The 18641-nt window shown below is 36.0% G+C and overlaps 1 long non-coding RNA gene across 1 annotated transcript in view; it reads left to right on the forward strand.

Moving 5' to 3' along the window:
• Positions 1-18641, forward strand: part of LOC140505944 (uncharacterized) — a 77118-nt gene that overhangs the window by 29595 nt on the left and 28882 nt on the right. The gene's annotated exons all lie outside the window — the stretch shown is intronic.

An 18641-nucleotide genomic window follows, 5' to 3' on the forward strand; every position in this document is an offset into this window, starting at 1 on the left:
AAGGCCCACTGTCTTTTCCAATCATATTTTCTCTCTGATAACATCTATTTTGTTGTTTCTCCTGCTTGGAAATATGTAGCAGCCTATTCTTTTCTGTTAAGTGTCTTTTTGTCATGCTTGGCAAGCCCGCCAATTCTAATGCTTCAGAGTTTAGTAATCTATGACTCATGGCTATATAACATTACCAGAAGAATACTGGTGTTTAAACGATGGGTCTGCATTTCAGTGAGAATCTTGGGATCATCAGAAACCCCACATTATTTCCCAAATGCCCAATTTTTTTGACTCAACTCTTTGATTATCTGAAATGTGTGTGTATGATATATATTTATAGATTGGGTTATTCCCATGTGGATAATTAGGCCACACTTTTATGATTAATTATGAATCTTTTTTTAGCAGCTTTATAATATTCCAGAGCTTGATTCAATCAGGGCAATGCTATCCACCAATTAGAATGACTTCACACTCTCCAAAGATTCGCTCTTCCATTTGGACTTCATACTGGCTGTCTTTCGTGACAGCAACAAACATACATCTTTTTGCTTTATGCTTCACTTAAAGTTATTTCTATGGTTGCAGATATTTTAAAAATGAATTTATTTTTAGTTTTCAGTTCCACAAGCTTTTGAGTTTCAAATTTTCTCTGACTTCCTCCCCTCCCCCTTCCCAAGATGGCATGCAGTCTGATATAGGCTATACATATACATTCATATTAAATATATTTTCACATTAATCGTGTTGTAAAGAAGAATTAGAACCAATGGGATGAAATATGATTGCATCTTTTAATGAATTTCATATGATTTAGATAAATCCATGGAGGATGCATTATTGGAGAAAAGTCTTTAAAGAAACAGTTTGTTCTACCAATTCAACATTTTTTAAAAATCAGCAAATAATAGCTACAATAGGGTGTTGTATTTTACATATATTTTAGCCAATTGTGTGACTATAAAGCTACTATCTCACAGCAGACTCTTAAGTGTTTGTTGAATGAGCAAAATTGGACATTAAATGAAGGGTGTTTTCAAATATAAAATTTTAATGTAGACCATATAGATGAAGAATTTAGCATAGCGAAGAGACTCCGGCTGTTTGTTAGATTCCAAATCCCAGATAAAAGCAAGGTATCAAATTAGAGAGAAAACTAATTATTTCTTCCTGCTGTGGTGATTTATTTAAAATTGCTCTGAAGTAGTGAAAATAAATTTACACAGTAGTCCAAATCTTCCATTGTTAAAATTTCTGTTTCAAGGAAAAATATCTTTAATATATTAAAAAAACTAGCAAGAATAGAAAATAATCTACTGAATAGTAATATTGTATGAGATCTAAAGTAGATTGATTTATACACTTTTATTTAGGAAAAAATGGTTTTCCAAAGAAATTATGAATTCATTAGAATTTATAACTATGCCTCTCCTGGTGTTGTCAATTAGAATAAGAACACAGGTGTCCTTAAAAATAGAAATATTTATCTTCTGCTTAGAAATGAAAAGTCATAGCATCATCACCAGGGCAAAATGCAGACAGTCTCCAACATACAAACCGGTTATGTTTCAAGTTCGAATCTCTTGAGTTTTTGAAGTTATGAATGTATTTTCCAATAGAGATAATGTTGTGAGTTCAGACTAGTTTTGCTAAGCAACCTGGAAAGAACATATAATATATTTAAACAGCTGAATTATACTACTAATTGCACTATAGAATCTAAATAATGCTTAAAAATTCTATAGGAAAATTCATTCTATACCATTGCACTATAAAAAATGAACAGGAAGACTTCAGAGAGGCCTGGAAGGACTTATATGATCTGATGCTGAGTGAAAGGAGCAGAACCAGGAGAACCTTGTGCACATCAACGACCACAGTCTGTGAGAGTTTTTTCTGGTCGACTTGGAACTTCATTGTAATGCAAGGACTTAAAAAAAATTCCCAATGGTCTTTTAAGGCAAAATGCCTTCCATACCCAGAGAAAGGTCTTTGTAATTCAATCGCAGAATGTAGCAGATCATTTTCTTTTGTATTATGTTTTGTTATGTTATATGATTTCTCCCATTCATTTTAATTCTTCTACATGTCATGACTATAGTGAAAATGTATTTAATTGGAGCGTATGTATAGAACCTATATAAAATTGTATGCTGTCTCAGGGAGGCAGGGGGAAGGTGGAGAAAGGGAGGGAAAAAATAATCTAAGTTATCTGGTAGTGATTGTAGAACACTGATAATAATAAAATTAATATATAAAAAAGAAAATTCATTCAAAATTTGAACTAAATCCTAGAGTAGTGGGAGACCCTCAAGCCCCATTGTACAGCAGAGATACAGTTTCTTCCTCCCCCACCCCTAACACTTTTTAATTTAATTCCCAAAGTGAGGACTCCATGGGTAGAGCCAGGGTTTCATGGTGTAAAGGGAGAGGGGCTTAAGATTCTCAACCATTATTTTTTTGGAATGATGGAGTTCGTGTATGCAGCTTTAACTTCAGTACACCAAGGGTTCAGGCAGAAGGAGAGCAAAGACCCTGGAAGTTTGTTTAGCATTAGCGTCCACTTTTATATACAGATCATTTGTAAGTCAGATGTTTGGAAGCAAAAGATCACGTGTATTTGCAAATGAATGCAGGGGATGACAGAATCAAGTTCCCAACTTTCTCAGCTGGATTGAATAGAACAACATAACATTCAGCAGAGATAAACATATAATACTACATTTAAAGTTAAATTATGTGATGGTGGAGATGTGACTGAAAGAGCAATCCACGCGAAAAAGACCTGAGGGATTTGATTGAGCATAATTTAAAAATTCAATTTTAAAAAATTTTTCATTCTAAATTCTCTCCCTTCCCCACCAATTGAGAAGGCAAGAAAAACAAAGCCCATTACAAATATATATAGTCTTGCAAAACAAATTTACATATTAATGTCAAAAAAATAGAAAACAGGTAAATATGCTTTGATGTGCACTTTGAGTTCATCACTTCTCTCTCTGAAAGGGGATAACATGTTTCATCATTTATCTTTTGGAATTGTAGTTGGTCTTTCTGTTTATCAGAGTTCCTAAATCTTTTGGAGTTTATAATCTTTACAATATTGCTTTTATTGTATAAATTGTTCTCCTGGTTCTGCTCACCTCCCTGTATCAGTTCATATAAATCTTCCCAGGTGTCTCTGAAATCATGTCTTTCATTATTTATTACAGCCCAATAGTATTCTTTCACATTCACATATCATTATGTGTTCAGTCATTCCCCAACTGATGCAACTGATTTTTTAGAACCAGTATTTTTTTTCAGGCAACAAACCATGCAACTCCATAATCTTTGAAGTTAAGGATTATTGAAAGAGCTTTGGAGGAGAGGTGTATGATGAGTTGAGCAGTCTGCAATACATCAGGAGTGAAGAATTGTTAGAAGCAGTATAAAAGATATCATAAAAGAAATGTGTGAGAGAAAAAAGAGATAGCCAATCACATTGTGAGAGCAAGGGAAAATTGATGGATAACTCTCTAGCTCCATTGGTATCCTTAACACATCAAGAGAACATGGAGGCTTCCTGCATTTTAGACAGACCCCTAAGGCAAACTTCATAGGACATTACTGACAAGAGTTACACATGATGGGTAGGTATGGATCAGTTTTGACTTACATTATTAGAGGAAATTCCTGTCAGTGAGAAAGCAAATTTATTGAAGTTTTGAAGGAAATTTTAAAGTAGGAAGTGATTTCTTAAAAAAAAAGTTAATGAAATATTAGACAAGTACTACATTCAGAAGGAAGCATTCCCATTTTCACAGACACATAGACCTCCTCAAAAGTTCCCTTCCTTCTACTCTGCATGTATTATGTATGTTCTATTTGTTTACATGTTATCTCTTTTATTAGTATGTAAATTTTTTGAGGACAGAGCCATTTTTTGGTTTTCCTAATCCTGGGGGAGAAGGTAGAGAACCCCCAAAGTAGTATAGCTAAGTGAGAAATGAGGATGAGAAGGTTCAGAAACACTGGTCTAGAGCATGACAATCAAAATGGTTAAGAAGTCTGCAACCATATCACATGAGAAGTGATTGAAGTAACCATGGGCAGGGATCATGTTTTATTCAGCTTTCCATCCTCTTCACTCTGTCCCTGAAAACACAACAAACAAACATATTTTCCTCCTTGTGTTCTCACTCCCAGATAAGAATTTAATTAACTTACTTTAGGATCAGTTCTTTGGGGCCATTATCTGTGACTATTTGACCAATTCAGATAAGTTAAGCAATTCCTTTTTGGTATCCATAGATAAACAGCTAGAAGAGCAAGGATACTGGAGGGATACTTTCCTTCATATAATTTGGTAAGAGCACTGTAGCAGTGATATTGGGTTCCTACTATGCAATAACTCCTCTTAATGAGGTTAAAAAACATGGCCAATTCATATTGGGTCAACATTATAATAGGCATCTCTGATGTTGGTTCATATATACACACATTAATTGTCTCCAGTATTGATAGAAACTGATAAGAACATCTAACTGTGTCACCTGACACCTGATTTCTCTCTGTTATTTTTTTTTAAATATTTTATTTTTCCAATTACTTGAACAAAATTTTACAACTAAAAAAAAATTGAGTTCCAAATTCTGTTCCTCCCTCCCTCTACTTCCTCCAGCTGAGAAGGCAAGAAAATTGATATAGATTATACATGTGTAGTCATAGAAAACATATTTCCATATCAGTCATGTTGTGAAAGAAAACAAAGACAAAAAAAACCAAAACCCAAAACCCACTCAACCCCATAAGTAAAATAAACTAAAAAAGTGCTTTGATCTTCATTCAGAATCACTTCTTTCTTTGGAGGTGAGTAGCATTTTTCATCAGGAATACTTTGGGATTGCCTTGGATCATTGTATGGCTGAGAATAGCTAAATAATTTATAGTTGATTATCAATACAATATTACTGTTACTATATACAATGTACTGCTGATTCTGTGCACTTCACTTTGCATTTTTTTCCAGGTTTTTCTGAAAGCATCCAGTTTTTAATCATTTCTTATAGCACAATAGTATACTATCACAATCACATACCATAACTTGTTTAGTCATACCTCAATTGACAGGCATCTTCTCAATTTCCAATTCTTTGTCACCACAAAAATTGCTGCTATGAGTAATTTTGTACGTAGAAAGTCTTTTCTTTTTTTAAAAAATTTGTTTAGAATACAGACCTAGTAGTAATATTTATGGTCAAAGGGTATACACAGTTTCACAGCCATTTGGGCATCATTCCAAGCTCCTCTCTAGAATGGTTGGATCAGTTTGCAACTTCACCAACACTGCATTAGTGTCCCAATTTTCCCACATCTCCTCCAATATTTATTTTCCTTTTCTGTTGTATTAGCCAATCTGAGTTCTTTTAATTTGCATTTCTCTACTAAATAGTGATTTAGAGCATTTTTTCTTTTTTTTCTTTTCTTTTTTTTTAATGAACATTTTAATTAATTAATTAATTTAACTTTTAACATTCTTTTTCACAAAATTTTGGGTTCCAAATTTTCTCCCCATTTGTCCTCTCCCCCCACTCCAAAACACCAAGCATTCTAATTGCCCCATCACCAACCTGCCCTCTCTTCTGTCATCCCTCCCTTCCCTTGTCCCCATCTTCTCTTTTGTCCTGTAGGGCCAGATAACTTTCTATACCCCATTGCCTGTATTTCTTATTTCCTAGTTGTATGCAAGAACAATACTCAATAGTTGTTCCTAAAACTTTGAGTTCCAACTTCTCTTCATCCATCCCTCCCTCCCCACCCATTCCCTTTGGAAGGCAAGCAATTCAATATAGGCCATATCTGTGTAGTTTTGCAAATGACTTCCATATTAGTCATTGTTGTGTAGGACTAACTATATTTCCCTCCATCCTATCCTGCCCCCCATTGCTTCTATTCTCTCTTTGGGTCCTGTCCCTCCCCAAGAGTGTTGACTTTAAAATGCTCCCTCTTCCCATTGCCCTCCCTTCCATCATCCCCTCCACCCTGCTTATCCCCTTCTCCCCCACTTTCCTGTATTGTAAGATAGGTTTTCATACCAAAATGAGTGTGCATTTTATTCCTTCCTTTAGTCGAATGTGATGAGAGTAAACTTCATGTTTTTCTCTCACCTCCCTTCTTTTTCCCTCCACTAAAAAGTCTTATGCTTGCCTCTTTTATGAGAGATAATTTGCCCCATTCCATTTCTCTCTTTCTCCTCCCAATATATTTCTCTCTCACCGCTTAATTTCATTTTTTTAAGATATGATCCCATCCTATTCAATTCATTCTGTGCTGTGTGTGTGTGTGTGTGTGTGTGTGTGTGGTGTGGTGTGTGTAATCCCACCCACTACCCAGATACTGAAAAGTTTCAAGAGTTACAAATATTGTCTTTCCATGTAGAAATGTAAACAGTTCAACTTTAGTAAGTCCCTTGTGACTTCTCTTTGCTGTTTACCTTTTCATGCTTCTCTTCATTCTTGTGTTTGAAAGTCAAATTTTCTTTTCAGCTCTGGTCTTTTCATCAAGAATGCTTGAAAGTCCTCTATTTCATTGAAACACCATTTTTTTTCCTGAAGTATGATACTCAGTTTTGCTGGGAAGGTGATTCTTGGTTTTAGTTCTAGTTCCTTTGACTTCTGGAATATCATATTCCAGGCCCTTCGATCCCTTGATGTAGAAGCTGCTAGATCTTGTGTTATCCTGATTGTATTCCTACAATACTTGAATTGTTTCTTTCTAGCTGCTTGCAATAGCTGCATCTGTTCCATTCTAATTTTGAAAGAACTATTTTCTTCAGTGAGCTTTTGAATCTCCTTTTCCATTTGGCTAATTCTGCTTTTGAAAGCATTCTTCTCCTCATTGGCTTTTTGAACCTCTTTTGTCAATTGAGTTAGCCTATTTTTCAAGGTGTTATTTTCTTCAGCATTTTTTTGGGGTCTCCTTTAGCAAGGTGTTGACCTGCTTTTCATGCTTTTCTTTCATTTCTCTCATTTCTCTTCCCAGTTTTTCGTCCACCTCTCTAACTTGATTTTCAAAATCCTTTTTGAGCTCTTCCATGACCTGAGACCATTGAATATTTATTTTGTCTGCTTGGGATACAGAAGCCTTGACGTTTATGTATTTCCCAGATGGTAAACGTTGTTCTTCCTCATCCAAAAGGAAGGGAGGAGATATCTGTTCCCCAAGAAAGTAACCTTCTATAGTCTTATTTTTTTTCCCTTTTCTGGGCATTTTCCCAGCCAGTGACTTGACTTCTGAGCTTCCTTTTCACACGCACCTTGCCTCCAGATCCTCCCAGCCAGTGCTTGGGGTCTGAGATTTAAATGCTGCTTCCCAGCCTCAGGGCTTTCGGTGGGGGTGGGGCTGCTATTCAGTGTGAGATTAAGTTCAGGTGCTCAGGTGGGGGCAGGGCCACCACACGGGGCTCAGTTCCCTCAGGGGGTTTACTTGGAGACCTTCAACAATGGATCTGAACTCCTGCCTGCTTTGGGATCCCCTGTCCGCTGCTGCCTCTGGAGGGGCCTGAGTTACGGAGACACTCTACTCCCCTCTCTGCCAGACAAAGAGACTTTCTCGCTGACCTTTGCCGCCTGTGGGTGGAGGGACCCGCACGGCCGCTGGAGATTCTGTCCCTGAATCCTGCTCGGATCTGCTCCTCTCAGTGCCTGGCAGCCAAGGCAGGGCTGGGCTCTGTTCTAGTCAGGTGCCTGATGGACCTTTCACGTCGGTTTTTCAGCTCTCTCTGGAACAGTAATCTCCTCCACTCCATTGTTGTGTGGCTTCTGCTGCTCCAGAATTTGTTGGGAGTTCTTCTTTATAGGTAATTTATGGGCTGTGGGTTTGGAGCTAGCATATGTGTATCTTTCTACTCCTCCATCTTGGCTCCTCAGCATTTTTTCTTAAAACTACAGATAGCTTTGATTTTTTCATTTGAAAACTGCCACATCTCTTGCCATTTATAAATTGAGAATCACTTGTATTCTTATAAATTTAACACACTTCTCTTGGGAAGTGAGGACTTTATCAGAGAAACTTGCTGTAAAAATTTCCTCCAGTTTTCAAACTTTCCTTCTAATCTTGGCTGTGTTGATTTTGTTTGTAAAAACAAACAAACAAACAAAAACCCCTGCTTCTTACTTTAATGTAACCAGAATGATTCATTTTATATTCCATGATACTCTATATCTCTTGTTTAGTCACAAATTCTTCCCTTATTCATAGATCTGGCAGGTAAACTATTCCATACTCCCCAGCACACTTAGGGTATCACTGTTTATGTCTAAATCATGTCTCCATTTTGAGCTTATCTTAATATATGATGTGAGATGTTGGTCCCTGTCTAGTTTCTGCCAAATGACATTCCAATTATCCCAGCAATTTTTGTCAAATAGTCAGCTTTTGTCCCCACAGCTGGGTTTGGGTTTATCAAACACTAGATTCCTGTGGTCATTACTACTGTGTATCATGTTTCTAATTTTGTCTACTGATTTAACACTATTTTTTAGCACCAGATTATCTTAATGATAATTGCTTTGTAATTCAGTTTAGGAGCTGGTACTGCTAGACCACATTTCTTCACATTTTTTTATCATTGATTGCCTTCGTATTCTTGATCATTTGTTCTTCCAGATGAGTTTTATTATTGTTTTTCTAGCTCTGTGAAATAATTTTTGATTGATGTAACACTGAATAAGTAGGTCAATTTAGGTAGAATGGTCATTTTTATTGTATTGGCTTGACCAATACAGTAAATGAGCAAATAATATATGTACAGTTTTTTAGACCTGACTTTATATGAAAAGTGTTTTGTAATTGTGTTGATAGGGTTCCTAGGTTTATTTGACAGGTAGACTCCTAAGCATTTTATGTTGTTTTGCAGTTATTTTAAATGTAATTTCTCTACCTCTTGTTGCTTGACTTTATTGGTAATATATAGAAAAGATGATTTATGTGGGTTTATCTTATATCCTGCAACTTTGCTGAAGTTGTTAATTATTTCAGCTAGCTTTTTAGTTGATTTTCTAGGACTCTCCAAGTATACCATCATAGCATCTACAAAGAATGACACTTTTGCTTCCTCATTGTCTATTCTAATTCCTTCAATTTCTTTTTTTCTTGTCTTATTGCTATAGTTAGCATATCTAGTACAGTAAATACCCAATAAGATTAGGATGAAGCAAGGATGATTATTATCGAGAAGGTTTTCAGCTTATCTCTATTACAGATAACGTTTGCTCATGGTTTTTGACAGATACTACTTATTTTAAGGATGACTGCATTTATTCTTATGCTTTCTAATGTTCTTTAATAGGAATGAGTACTGTATTTTGTCAAAAGTTTTTTCTGCATCTATTGAGATAATCATATGATTTTCTTTTTGTTATTGATATGATCAATTACTCTCATAGTTTTCCTAATACTAAACTAACCCTACATTCTTGGTATAAATCTCACCAGGTCACAGTCTTTGATTTTTGTGATTTATTGCTGTAATCTTCTTGCTAGTATTTAATTTAGTTTTTAAAATAGTTTTTGCATCAATATTCATTAGGGAAATTATTCTATAGTTTTCTTTCTCTGTTTTTGTTTTTCTAGTTTAGGTATCAACATCATAATTTTGTTATAAAAAGAATTTGGTCGGACTCCTTTTTTGCCTATTTTTCCAAATAATTTATATAGTATTAGAACCAATTCTTTAAATCTTTGGTAGAATTCTCTTGTGAATCCATCTGGTCCTAGGAACTTTTTCTTAGGGAGCTGATTGAATGCTTGTTCAATTCTTTTTCTAAGATAGAATTATTTAAATATTCTATCCACTTCTATTAATCTGCAAAACATTTATTTCTGTAAATATTAATCCATTTCCCTTAGACTGTTGGATTTATTGGCATACAATTAGGCAATATAGCTAGTAATAATAGCTCCTGCTTTAATTTCATATTGATTGGTGGCAAATTCACCCTTTTTATATTTTATCCTGGTAAGTTGCTTTTCTTTTTTCTTTTTTTTAAAATCAAATTAACCAAAAATGTATCTATATAATTTTTTCATAAAAGCAGCTCCTATTTTTATTGATTAATTCAATGGCTTTCTTACATTCAATTTTGATTTGTCGTTTAATCAGAATTTTTAAATTTGATCTTAATTTCTTTTTTTTTTTTTTAGTTTTTTTTAGTTGCATGCCCAATTCATTGATCTACTCTTAATTTTATTCATGTAAGTGTGTAGAGATATAAAATTTCTTGTGAGTACTTCTTTGGCTGCATCTCATAAATTATAATGTTTTCTCATTGTTGTGATTCTCATTACTTTTTTATTATTTATTTTTAACACAGTTTATAACAGATAAAGCAATTCAAACTTTTGGTCAGGTTCTTTTTGGTCAGGCTTATTTTTAAAGCATTTACAATATGGATCACAAAGGAATATGTTTTTTTAAACATTAGCCAACTGAGACACAAATAATATTTATGTTGCTAACTTCACAAGCTCTTGACCTAATTGTCTCCACAGTATTACTAAGAATTAAAGGACCCTAACTTATTGTTGTTGGTCTAAAGTCCTATGCCTAATAACTTAATTTTAGACAATCTTGGATGTTCCCCTACCCATAATACATAATTGAATAGATCTAGTATTAAGCTTACAAACCTTTTGACTATAGGAAATTGCCACCAATAGTAAGGACATTGCAGGGATACAATATCTCCCCAACTTCATGCCAGTTCCAGGCAGGATTAGATTGTCCACTTGCATTCAGTCAGGCTTAAAGTCTTCCAGGTGTCAGTGGGGAAATTGAGTCAGGAGAATCCCACCTCAGCCCATGCTGAACAGCCGCTCTCCCACCCTTCCCTTGAGATCACCTATGCAGTTCATACCAGCATCTCATCAGCTTACTGGCATCCATTCAATTACTTTTAATCTTTGATATGGTCAGTTATGAGGGCTTGTGGATAATTATGTCAAAATTTGATTGCCGGGAGAAATTAATCAGTATTAATTAATTAATCCTTCTAACTGCCCTAAAAAATGTTAAAGTTCTTAGAAGTTACACACATCCTCTTCCTCTCTAGGAATGTAATTTAACCTTATTGAAACTTTATGATTTCTCTTTCCTCTTTGCCTTTTTTATGCTTCTCTTGAATCTTGTGTTCAGAAGTCAAATTTCTATTGACTCTGGACTTTTTATAAGGGATGTTTGAAAATTCTCAATTTCATTGAGTCCATTTTTTCCCCCTGAAGGTTTATACTCTGTTTTGCTAGGTAGGTGATTCTTGATTGAAATCCTAGCTCCTTTACCTTTCAGAATACCAAATTCCAAGTCCTCTGATCCTTTAATGTAGAAACTGCTAACTCTTATGTTATCCTAACAATAACTCCATAATCTTTGAATTGTTTCTTTCTGGCTACTTGTAATATTTTTTATTTTACCTGGGAGGTCTGGAATTTGGCTGAGAGTTTTCATTTTTTTGAAAATCTCTTTCAGGAGGTAATTGAGTGGATTCTTTCAATTTCTAGCTTGCACTCTGCTTCTAGGATATGTTTTCCTTGGTAATTTCTTGAAATATGATAGCTAAGCTCTTATCTTTTTAAAATCACAGCTTTTTGTTGTTCAGCAATTCTTAAATTATCTCTCCTTGATCTGTTTTCCAGTTCAGTTGTTTTTCCTATGAGATATTTCACATTTTCTTCTTTCTTTTGATTTTGTTTTATTATTTTTTGATGTATCATCAAACCATTAACTTCCACTTGAACAATTCTAATTTTTAAGGAATTACAGTATTTTTTTTAGTGAGTTTTGATATTTCCTGTTCCTTTTGGCAAATTCTACTTTTTAAGAAGTTCTCTTCAGTGGATTTTTGTGCCTCTTTTTACCATTTGGCCTCTTCTGGTTTTTGAGGTAGTAGTATCTTCAGTATTATTTTGTGTGCCTCCTTACCAAGGTGTTGATTCTTTTTTCATTATTTTCTTGCATCACTCTCATTTCTTTTCCCAATTTTTCCTCTATATCTCTTATTTGATTAAAAAAATTTTTTTTGAGATTTTCTAGGGCCTGAGACAAATGCAAATTTTCCTTGAGGCTTTGAATGTAGTTGCTTTAATTTCATTGTCTTCTTCTGAATATGTGTTGGAGGAGAAGTGAGGCTGATGACCTTGCACAGCCCTCCCTCACTCAAAGCAAAGTCAAATTCAAGTCATGTCATTTCTCTGATGACATGGTCTTCTTCAGCAATGAAGAACGAATACAACAACAACAATAGCAACGTTCTATGTTCAGGTTTTTTTTTTTTCCTCATTTTCCCAACTTTCTTGACTTTTTACTTCATGTTAAAGTTGAGTGCTGCTCCTGAGGTGAAAGGTGGTAAGCTTCATGATTTTTGTGCTACTGTTTGCAGAGCTGGTTCTGGGCATCTGTAAGTTTTCAGCTCTTCCAGGGTGACATGACCTAAGGAGAGGTATGGTTACAGATTTCTTAGCCTCTGCTGTGATCTGTGAATGATCACAAGCACTCTTTTTAACCCTACAAACTGCTCCTGTGAGTGCTCCTCCTCACTCTGGGACTGTGACCCTGAATTGCATATAGATAATGCAGCAGAGTCTGGCTTCCAGTGCCAGCAAAGAGTCCCCTGCAATCTCCTTCTGATCAGTTGTCTGACTTCCTTACTGTCTGTGGGTTGAGAGCTCTGGAAACCACTTGCTGCTGACGCACATGCCCCTAAGGTCTGCTTCTGGCTTGCTGGGGGTGGCAGGGTGGCCTATGCTGGACTGAACTCCACTCTCACCCAGTGAGACAGATCTTTCCTGCTGACCTTCTAAGTTTTCTTGGACTGGAAAATTGTTTCACCCTGTCCTTTTGTTGGTTCTGTAGTCCCAAAATTCATTTGGAGACATTATTTTAAAAGCTGTTTGGAGGGGAATTTTGGAGAGCTCAGGAAAGTTCCTGCTTTTATTTTACCATCTTGACTCCACCCACTGACCTTTATCTATTATGATATTAGTCTCCACACATCAGTGATCAGCCGCAGTGATTGTGACACCATGGTGGGTACAATTTTCATTGGTTGGATTTAGGTTTGTTTACTTCTTGATATTGTGTGCATCCAGGAAGCCTTGGGGTTTCATTTCTTGGTCAGTCATGATGTTTGTACTATCTATGCATCTTGGTTCCTTGAATTACTGTTTATCTTGAGATAATAAAGGGAGAACTATGGTATTTCTCTTCAAATATTTGAGGAGATATTATGTGACAGCAGATTTATTGTGCATTCTTCCACTGGCACAAATTAGGAATAGTAGATAGGAGTTACTGGGTGGCAAGATTTTGACTGAGTATAAGGAAAAATATTTTTAGTAATCACATCATTGGAACTAATAACTTTATCAAAAGATAGTTATGATCAGCAGTGTGCTGAATAGTTCCCTCTCATTAATTTGTTCAATTCCCTTGTGAAATGGATGCTTTATGAAGACTTAGGAATATAAGCAAGTTTAAATTTGGAACTATGCCTCGAACTAAATTTTGCATACTGATACTATGATACTGCTAGTAAGTCTATAATTAGATCTGAAAAAAGAGAAAGAATCCAATATGTACAAAAATATAGCAGTTCTTTTTGAGAAAGAGCAGGAGACTAAGTGGAGGGAACAACTTTTAGTTGAGGAATGGCTGAACAAATTATTTGAAATGAACATTGTAAGACATGAAGAAAGAAAGACTTTCATGAAATGATGAAGAGTGAAGTGAAAAAACTAAGAGAACAATGTTACTATAACATGAACATTATAAAAAAGAATACTTTTGAAAGATTTAATAGCTGATTAATGCGATGATCGACCATAATTCCAGAGAACTAATGATGAAAAATGTTACCCACTTCTTAAGAAATTAATATGCAAAATGAGACATGTTTCTGGACATGGCCAATATGAATGTTTCTGGACATATGGCAGAACTTGACTATGCTTATTGGTTACAAGAGTTTTGTTTTTCTGGTGTTTTTTTCCCCCAAAGAACAAGGGAAGGATATGAGACAGATAATGTTGAAAATGGAAAAAAATAAAATTCCTTTTGAAAAAAAGGAACATCAATAGTTATCACTGGAAAGCTGCCTGGATTCAGTAAGAATAAGTCATATCAGATTAATCTCATTACTTCCTTGACCAGAATATGCATAGATTTGTATCTGAACAGCAAATATAATATCAATGTCAATCTGGAGGGAAGTCAGTAGCTAGAAAGACTCTGTTCTAGGCTTTGTTTTATTCCGCATTTTTATCACTGAGTTGGATTGGCACACTTCTCAGATTGGTACGTGACACAATTATGGGAGATAGTCTAGGATCCAGAAAAATATTAATAGACTAATAAGATAAAACAAATCTTGGAAGATTAAATAAAATGGGGATGATTTAAAAAAGTCAACAGCAAGAGTTTAGGGTGAGAAAGGTATGGCTTATCAGCAACTCACAGAAAAAAGCTCAGTATAAGTCAACATTAGGACATAGGTGCTTGCCAAAAATAATTCTGACTTTTATGTTGTACTAATGCGAGTATAGATACTATAACAAGGAAAGTGATAATTCTATCGTACCCAGTTGTGTTTTTAGTTTAGTTCTGGTCCTCCCATTTTGTTTTATTCTTTATTAAAATTTTATTGAATTTTTTTAATGAAAAAAGGTTTTCAGATGTGCTTCCTTAATCACCTAATCAGTGTTGTAAAAATTGATGTACAGTGATGTAAAAACAGAGCTTATAGTATGAGGGAATGGGATGAAGGAGGAAATACAGGATATGTGGATAGAAAGGTAACCAAAAACATAAAATGGCATATGCTAAGTTTGCAATGGAACAGCTAGATGGTACAGTGGATAGAGTGCCAGGCCTAAGTTCAAATCTGGCACCAGACACTTACAAATTCTGTGATCCTGGGCAAGTCACTTAACCCCATTTGCCTCCATTTCTTTTTTCTTTTGCTAATGTATATTTATTTTTAGTTTTGAACATTCATTTCCACAAAATTTTGAGTTCCAAATTTTCTCCCCATCTCTCCACTCCCCCTACCCCAAAATACCTTGTATTCCAATTGCCCCTTCCCCCAATCTGCCCTCCCTTCTATCACACCTCTCACTTCGCTTATCCCTATCTTCTCTATTTTCTTGTAGGGCAAGATAGATTTCTATACCCCATTACCTGTATTACTTATTTGCCTCAATTTCTTCATCCATAAAATGAGCTTGAGAAGGCAATGGCGAACCACTCCAGTACATCTTTGCCAAGAAAAACCCAAATGGAGTCACAGTCTGAACAACAACAGCAGCCACAGCAGCAGCAATAACAATGACAACAAAGTAATGAATAAATCTATGATGATGATGATGATTATGATGGTAGTTAATATTATAATTAATATTAATATATTGCCCTTTGAAGTTGGCAAAGTGCTTTATAATTAACATGTCACTTGCTAAGTATCACCGAAGTTTGTTGGAAGGAGAGATAACTAAATATTAGTATGTCAGAGAAATGCTTTATGAAGTAGGTGGGTCTGAAGCTAGTCCTTGAAGGATGTGGACCAAGATCAGCAGAGGGATGGAGGGGATGCAGGGCATTCCAGTTGGGAGCAGTGGCGGTGCTGGGTGGTCCTTGGCACTTTTTATACCTTACACCACTCTTCAGACTTCTAACCTTGACTTCCTTGCTGTTCCTTGAATGACATCTCTCTACTCTTAAGCACTTTCCTTGGCTGTCTTCTATGCCTAAAATGCTTTCCCAATCACTATGCTAAGTGTCAAGGATACAAACACAAGTAAATAGAAAGATGGTCTCTGTCCTTGGGAAGGTTATTTTCTAAGGGGGAAGGCAATACAAAAAAGAGGGGGAAGAGGAGAGGAAGGAAATATCTGAAGAAGTATGAGGAGGTATGATGTCAATGAAATTTGGAAATTTAGAGGAGCCCGGAGAGGAATGAAGTTTGATCATCAATGGGAAAATTGGGCCAGTATGATGGAGGGATGTTCCAGGGTGAGAAGGGGAAACTATAATTGCATTGCTTCTTAGATATATCAGGTGAATAGCTTGATATTCTCATGCTTAATCTTCTACTCAAACACAACCCAAGGAAATGGTTGTAGGCACCTCAAGTCCTCAGGTGCTGGAGAGGGAGGAAGACTGAGCTGGAAGGCAGCAAGAAATTACTGCAGTCTATGGAGTACTGTATTCACCAGAGAGGAAGTAGCTGTTGTAGTTTAGGAAGCCAATTTCTTTCGCTTTTTGGTGAAACAAAGGTTTACAAAATTTAGACCCAAGTAGGGTGACATTTTCTATCACAAGGTGCTTGGATGATAGTGTCTTATCTAGTATTCTGAAATATTTTTAAGTTGTTAAAGCCTGAAACTTCACTCAGACTTTTGGGGCAACACATATAATGTATGTCATAAATATGCCATGCTGCTTACTTTTAATTGTTTTTAAAGTGAAATTTGTTTTTTTAGCTTAAAAGCAATGTTCAACTCAACACTTTTTAAGCATTTATTTTGCAAAGTACTATGTTGGAAAGATGATATTTTGTATGGATGTTTTTCTTTAAAAAAAGTATAGGCTGGCTAATTAAGAAACTAGCATCTCATGGTAGAATCAATAAGTCACATAAGTATTTTTTTTTGAATACAAGGCAGTGAGGGTTTTCTGTAGAAAACTGACCATTGCATCCTGGGCCTTCTCCAGTCATCCTGATAAATACCTGGTCACTGGATCCAGAAAGCTCAGGAGAAGAAAGTGATATTGGTGACCTTGCATGGCCCTCCCTCACTCAAAACAAAGTCAATGCAAGTCATGTCATCATTTCTCTGATGTCACGTTCTTCTTCGAAAATGAAGGATGAACACAGACAGACAGAACACTGGCAATTATTTCATAACATGAATAGACATTTAAAAATAATCAAATTGGGCATTAGTCCTTCTTTAGCTCCTATCTATCTCCTCTGCACTCACACAGCCAAAAGTCCAATTCAAATTCATCACCTCTAACTGGACTGTTGTAATAACCTCCCAATTAGACTTGCTCTCTGCCTTCTCCAGACTTCCACACAGCTCTCAGAACAATAATGTTGAGTGACCATGTCATTCCCCTTCCTGATCTAAGAAGTTTCAGGAACTCTCTGTTGCCTCCAGAATAAAACATCAAGACCTCTGCTTGGCATTTAAAGCCCTTCCCAAGCCAGTCCTACATAGCCTGCCTTTCCAGGCTAATTATGCATTACTCCCCTTTCCTGGCCCCTACACACCTGCCAGACTGTTTCCTTTGTTCCCCATACATGACGTTTTCTCCCAACATTTTGTCTTCTGCCTCCAAGCAGTCATGACCCTAGGCCTATAATGCTCTCTCTCCTTGATGCCACTTCTTGGACCTCTTCCTCCATTGAAACTCAAACTCTACCTCCTACTAGAGACCCTAGGTGATTTTGCCAGTTGTTAGTGCTTCTCTCTTCCTCCATGTCTACTTTGTGAGCACTTTTTTATGTTCTTTATTTGCATACATGTTGTTTTCCCTTTGATCCATTTTTTGTCTTTTATAGTCAAGAACTATCACATTACCTGGCTCATGGTAGGTATTTAATAAATGCTTGTTGAATTGATATAAGAAATACAATCCCGTGTCCCTGCCTTCAAAATGGTTTATAGAGAGTACTGGTATAATATGGAATTATTCTAGGTGGCTCAGTGGAAAGAATGCTGGATCTGGACTACTTGAGTTCAAATTCAACCTCAGACACTTGGCTGCTGTGTGAACCTGGACAAGTCCCTTAATTTCTTGGTGCCTCAGTTTCCTCAACTATAGAACAGAGATAATAATAGTACCTACTCCTGAGGAGGGTTGTGAACATCAAATGAGATAATTTTTGGAAAGTATTTAACACAGTACTTAATGCATAGTAGGTACTATATAAATGTTAGCTACTATTATTAGTAATTTAGAAGTAGCAACAGCTATAGCAGCAGCTGCAGCAGCAGTAGTGGTGGTGGTGGTGGTGGTGGTGGGAGTAGTAGCATATTCCTCTACTTCGGGCACTCAGCACTTAGAATGGATGCTCTCTATTTATGGGAGGAAATAGAAAAGATTCATAGAAGTACCCGTCACAGATTCATTGGCTTATTGCAGTACGCTTATTGCTAAGATAGAGCTATCAATTAAACCTAACATTTCATGGCTATGGGGAATTCCCAGATGAGAAATCTCTCTTTTCTGATGAAGGCCAGCATCTTCTCTGCTCCTTCCTCTTAATTGTCTAGACCAGGTCACAGAGAGCTTATGTGACCATACAGCTAGTCTATGTCAGAAGCAGGACTTCTACCTAGATCTAAGTCTTTTGCATCATATGTAAATGATTTCAGTTTAATTGAGAAGAGGACATAGAATTTAATATCTAGAGACTCATTGCTATTATGTTTTAAAGAAGAAGGGGTTCTCTTCTGTCAGTAATACTCTCTATGATGCTTCACTGGAAAGTTTTACAAAAGCAAAAGTCTGTGCTTCAGGGAAACTCAGCAGCCGAAATGCTTTGAATCTTGTGTGTGTGGGTGCATTGAAACCATTCGACTGCCTGATCTTGACTTCTCTTTGACTT

The sequence above is a fragment of the Notamacropus eugenii genome, chromosome 5, assembly GCF_028372415.1.
Source record: "Notamacropus eugenii isolate mMacEug1 chromosome 5, mMacEug1.pri_v2, whole genome shotgun sequence".
In the NCBI taxonomy this organism is placed as follows: domain Eukaryota; kingdom Metazoa; phylum Chordata; class Mammalia; order Diprotodontia; family Macropodidae; genus Notamacropus; species Notamacropus eugenii.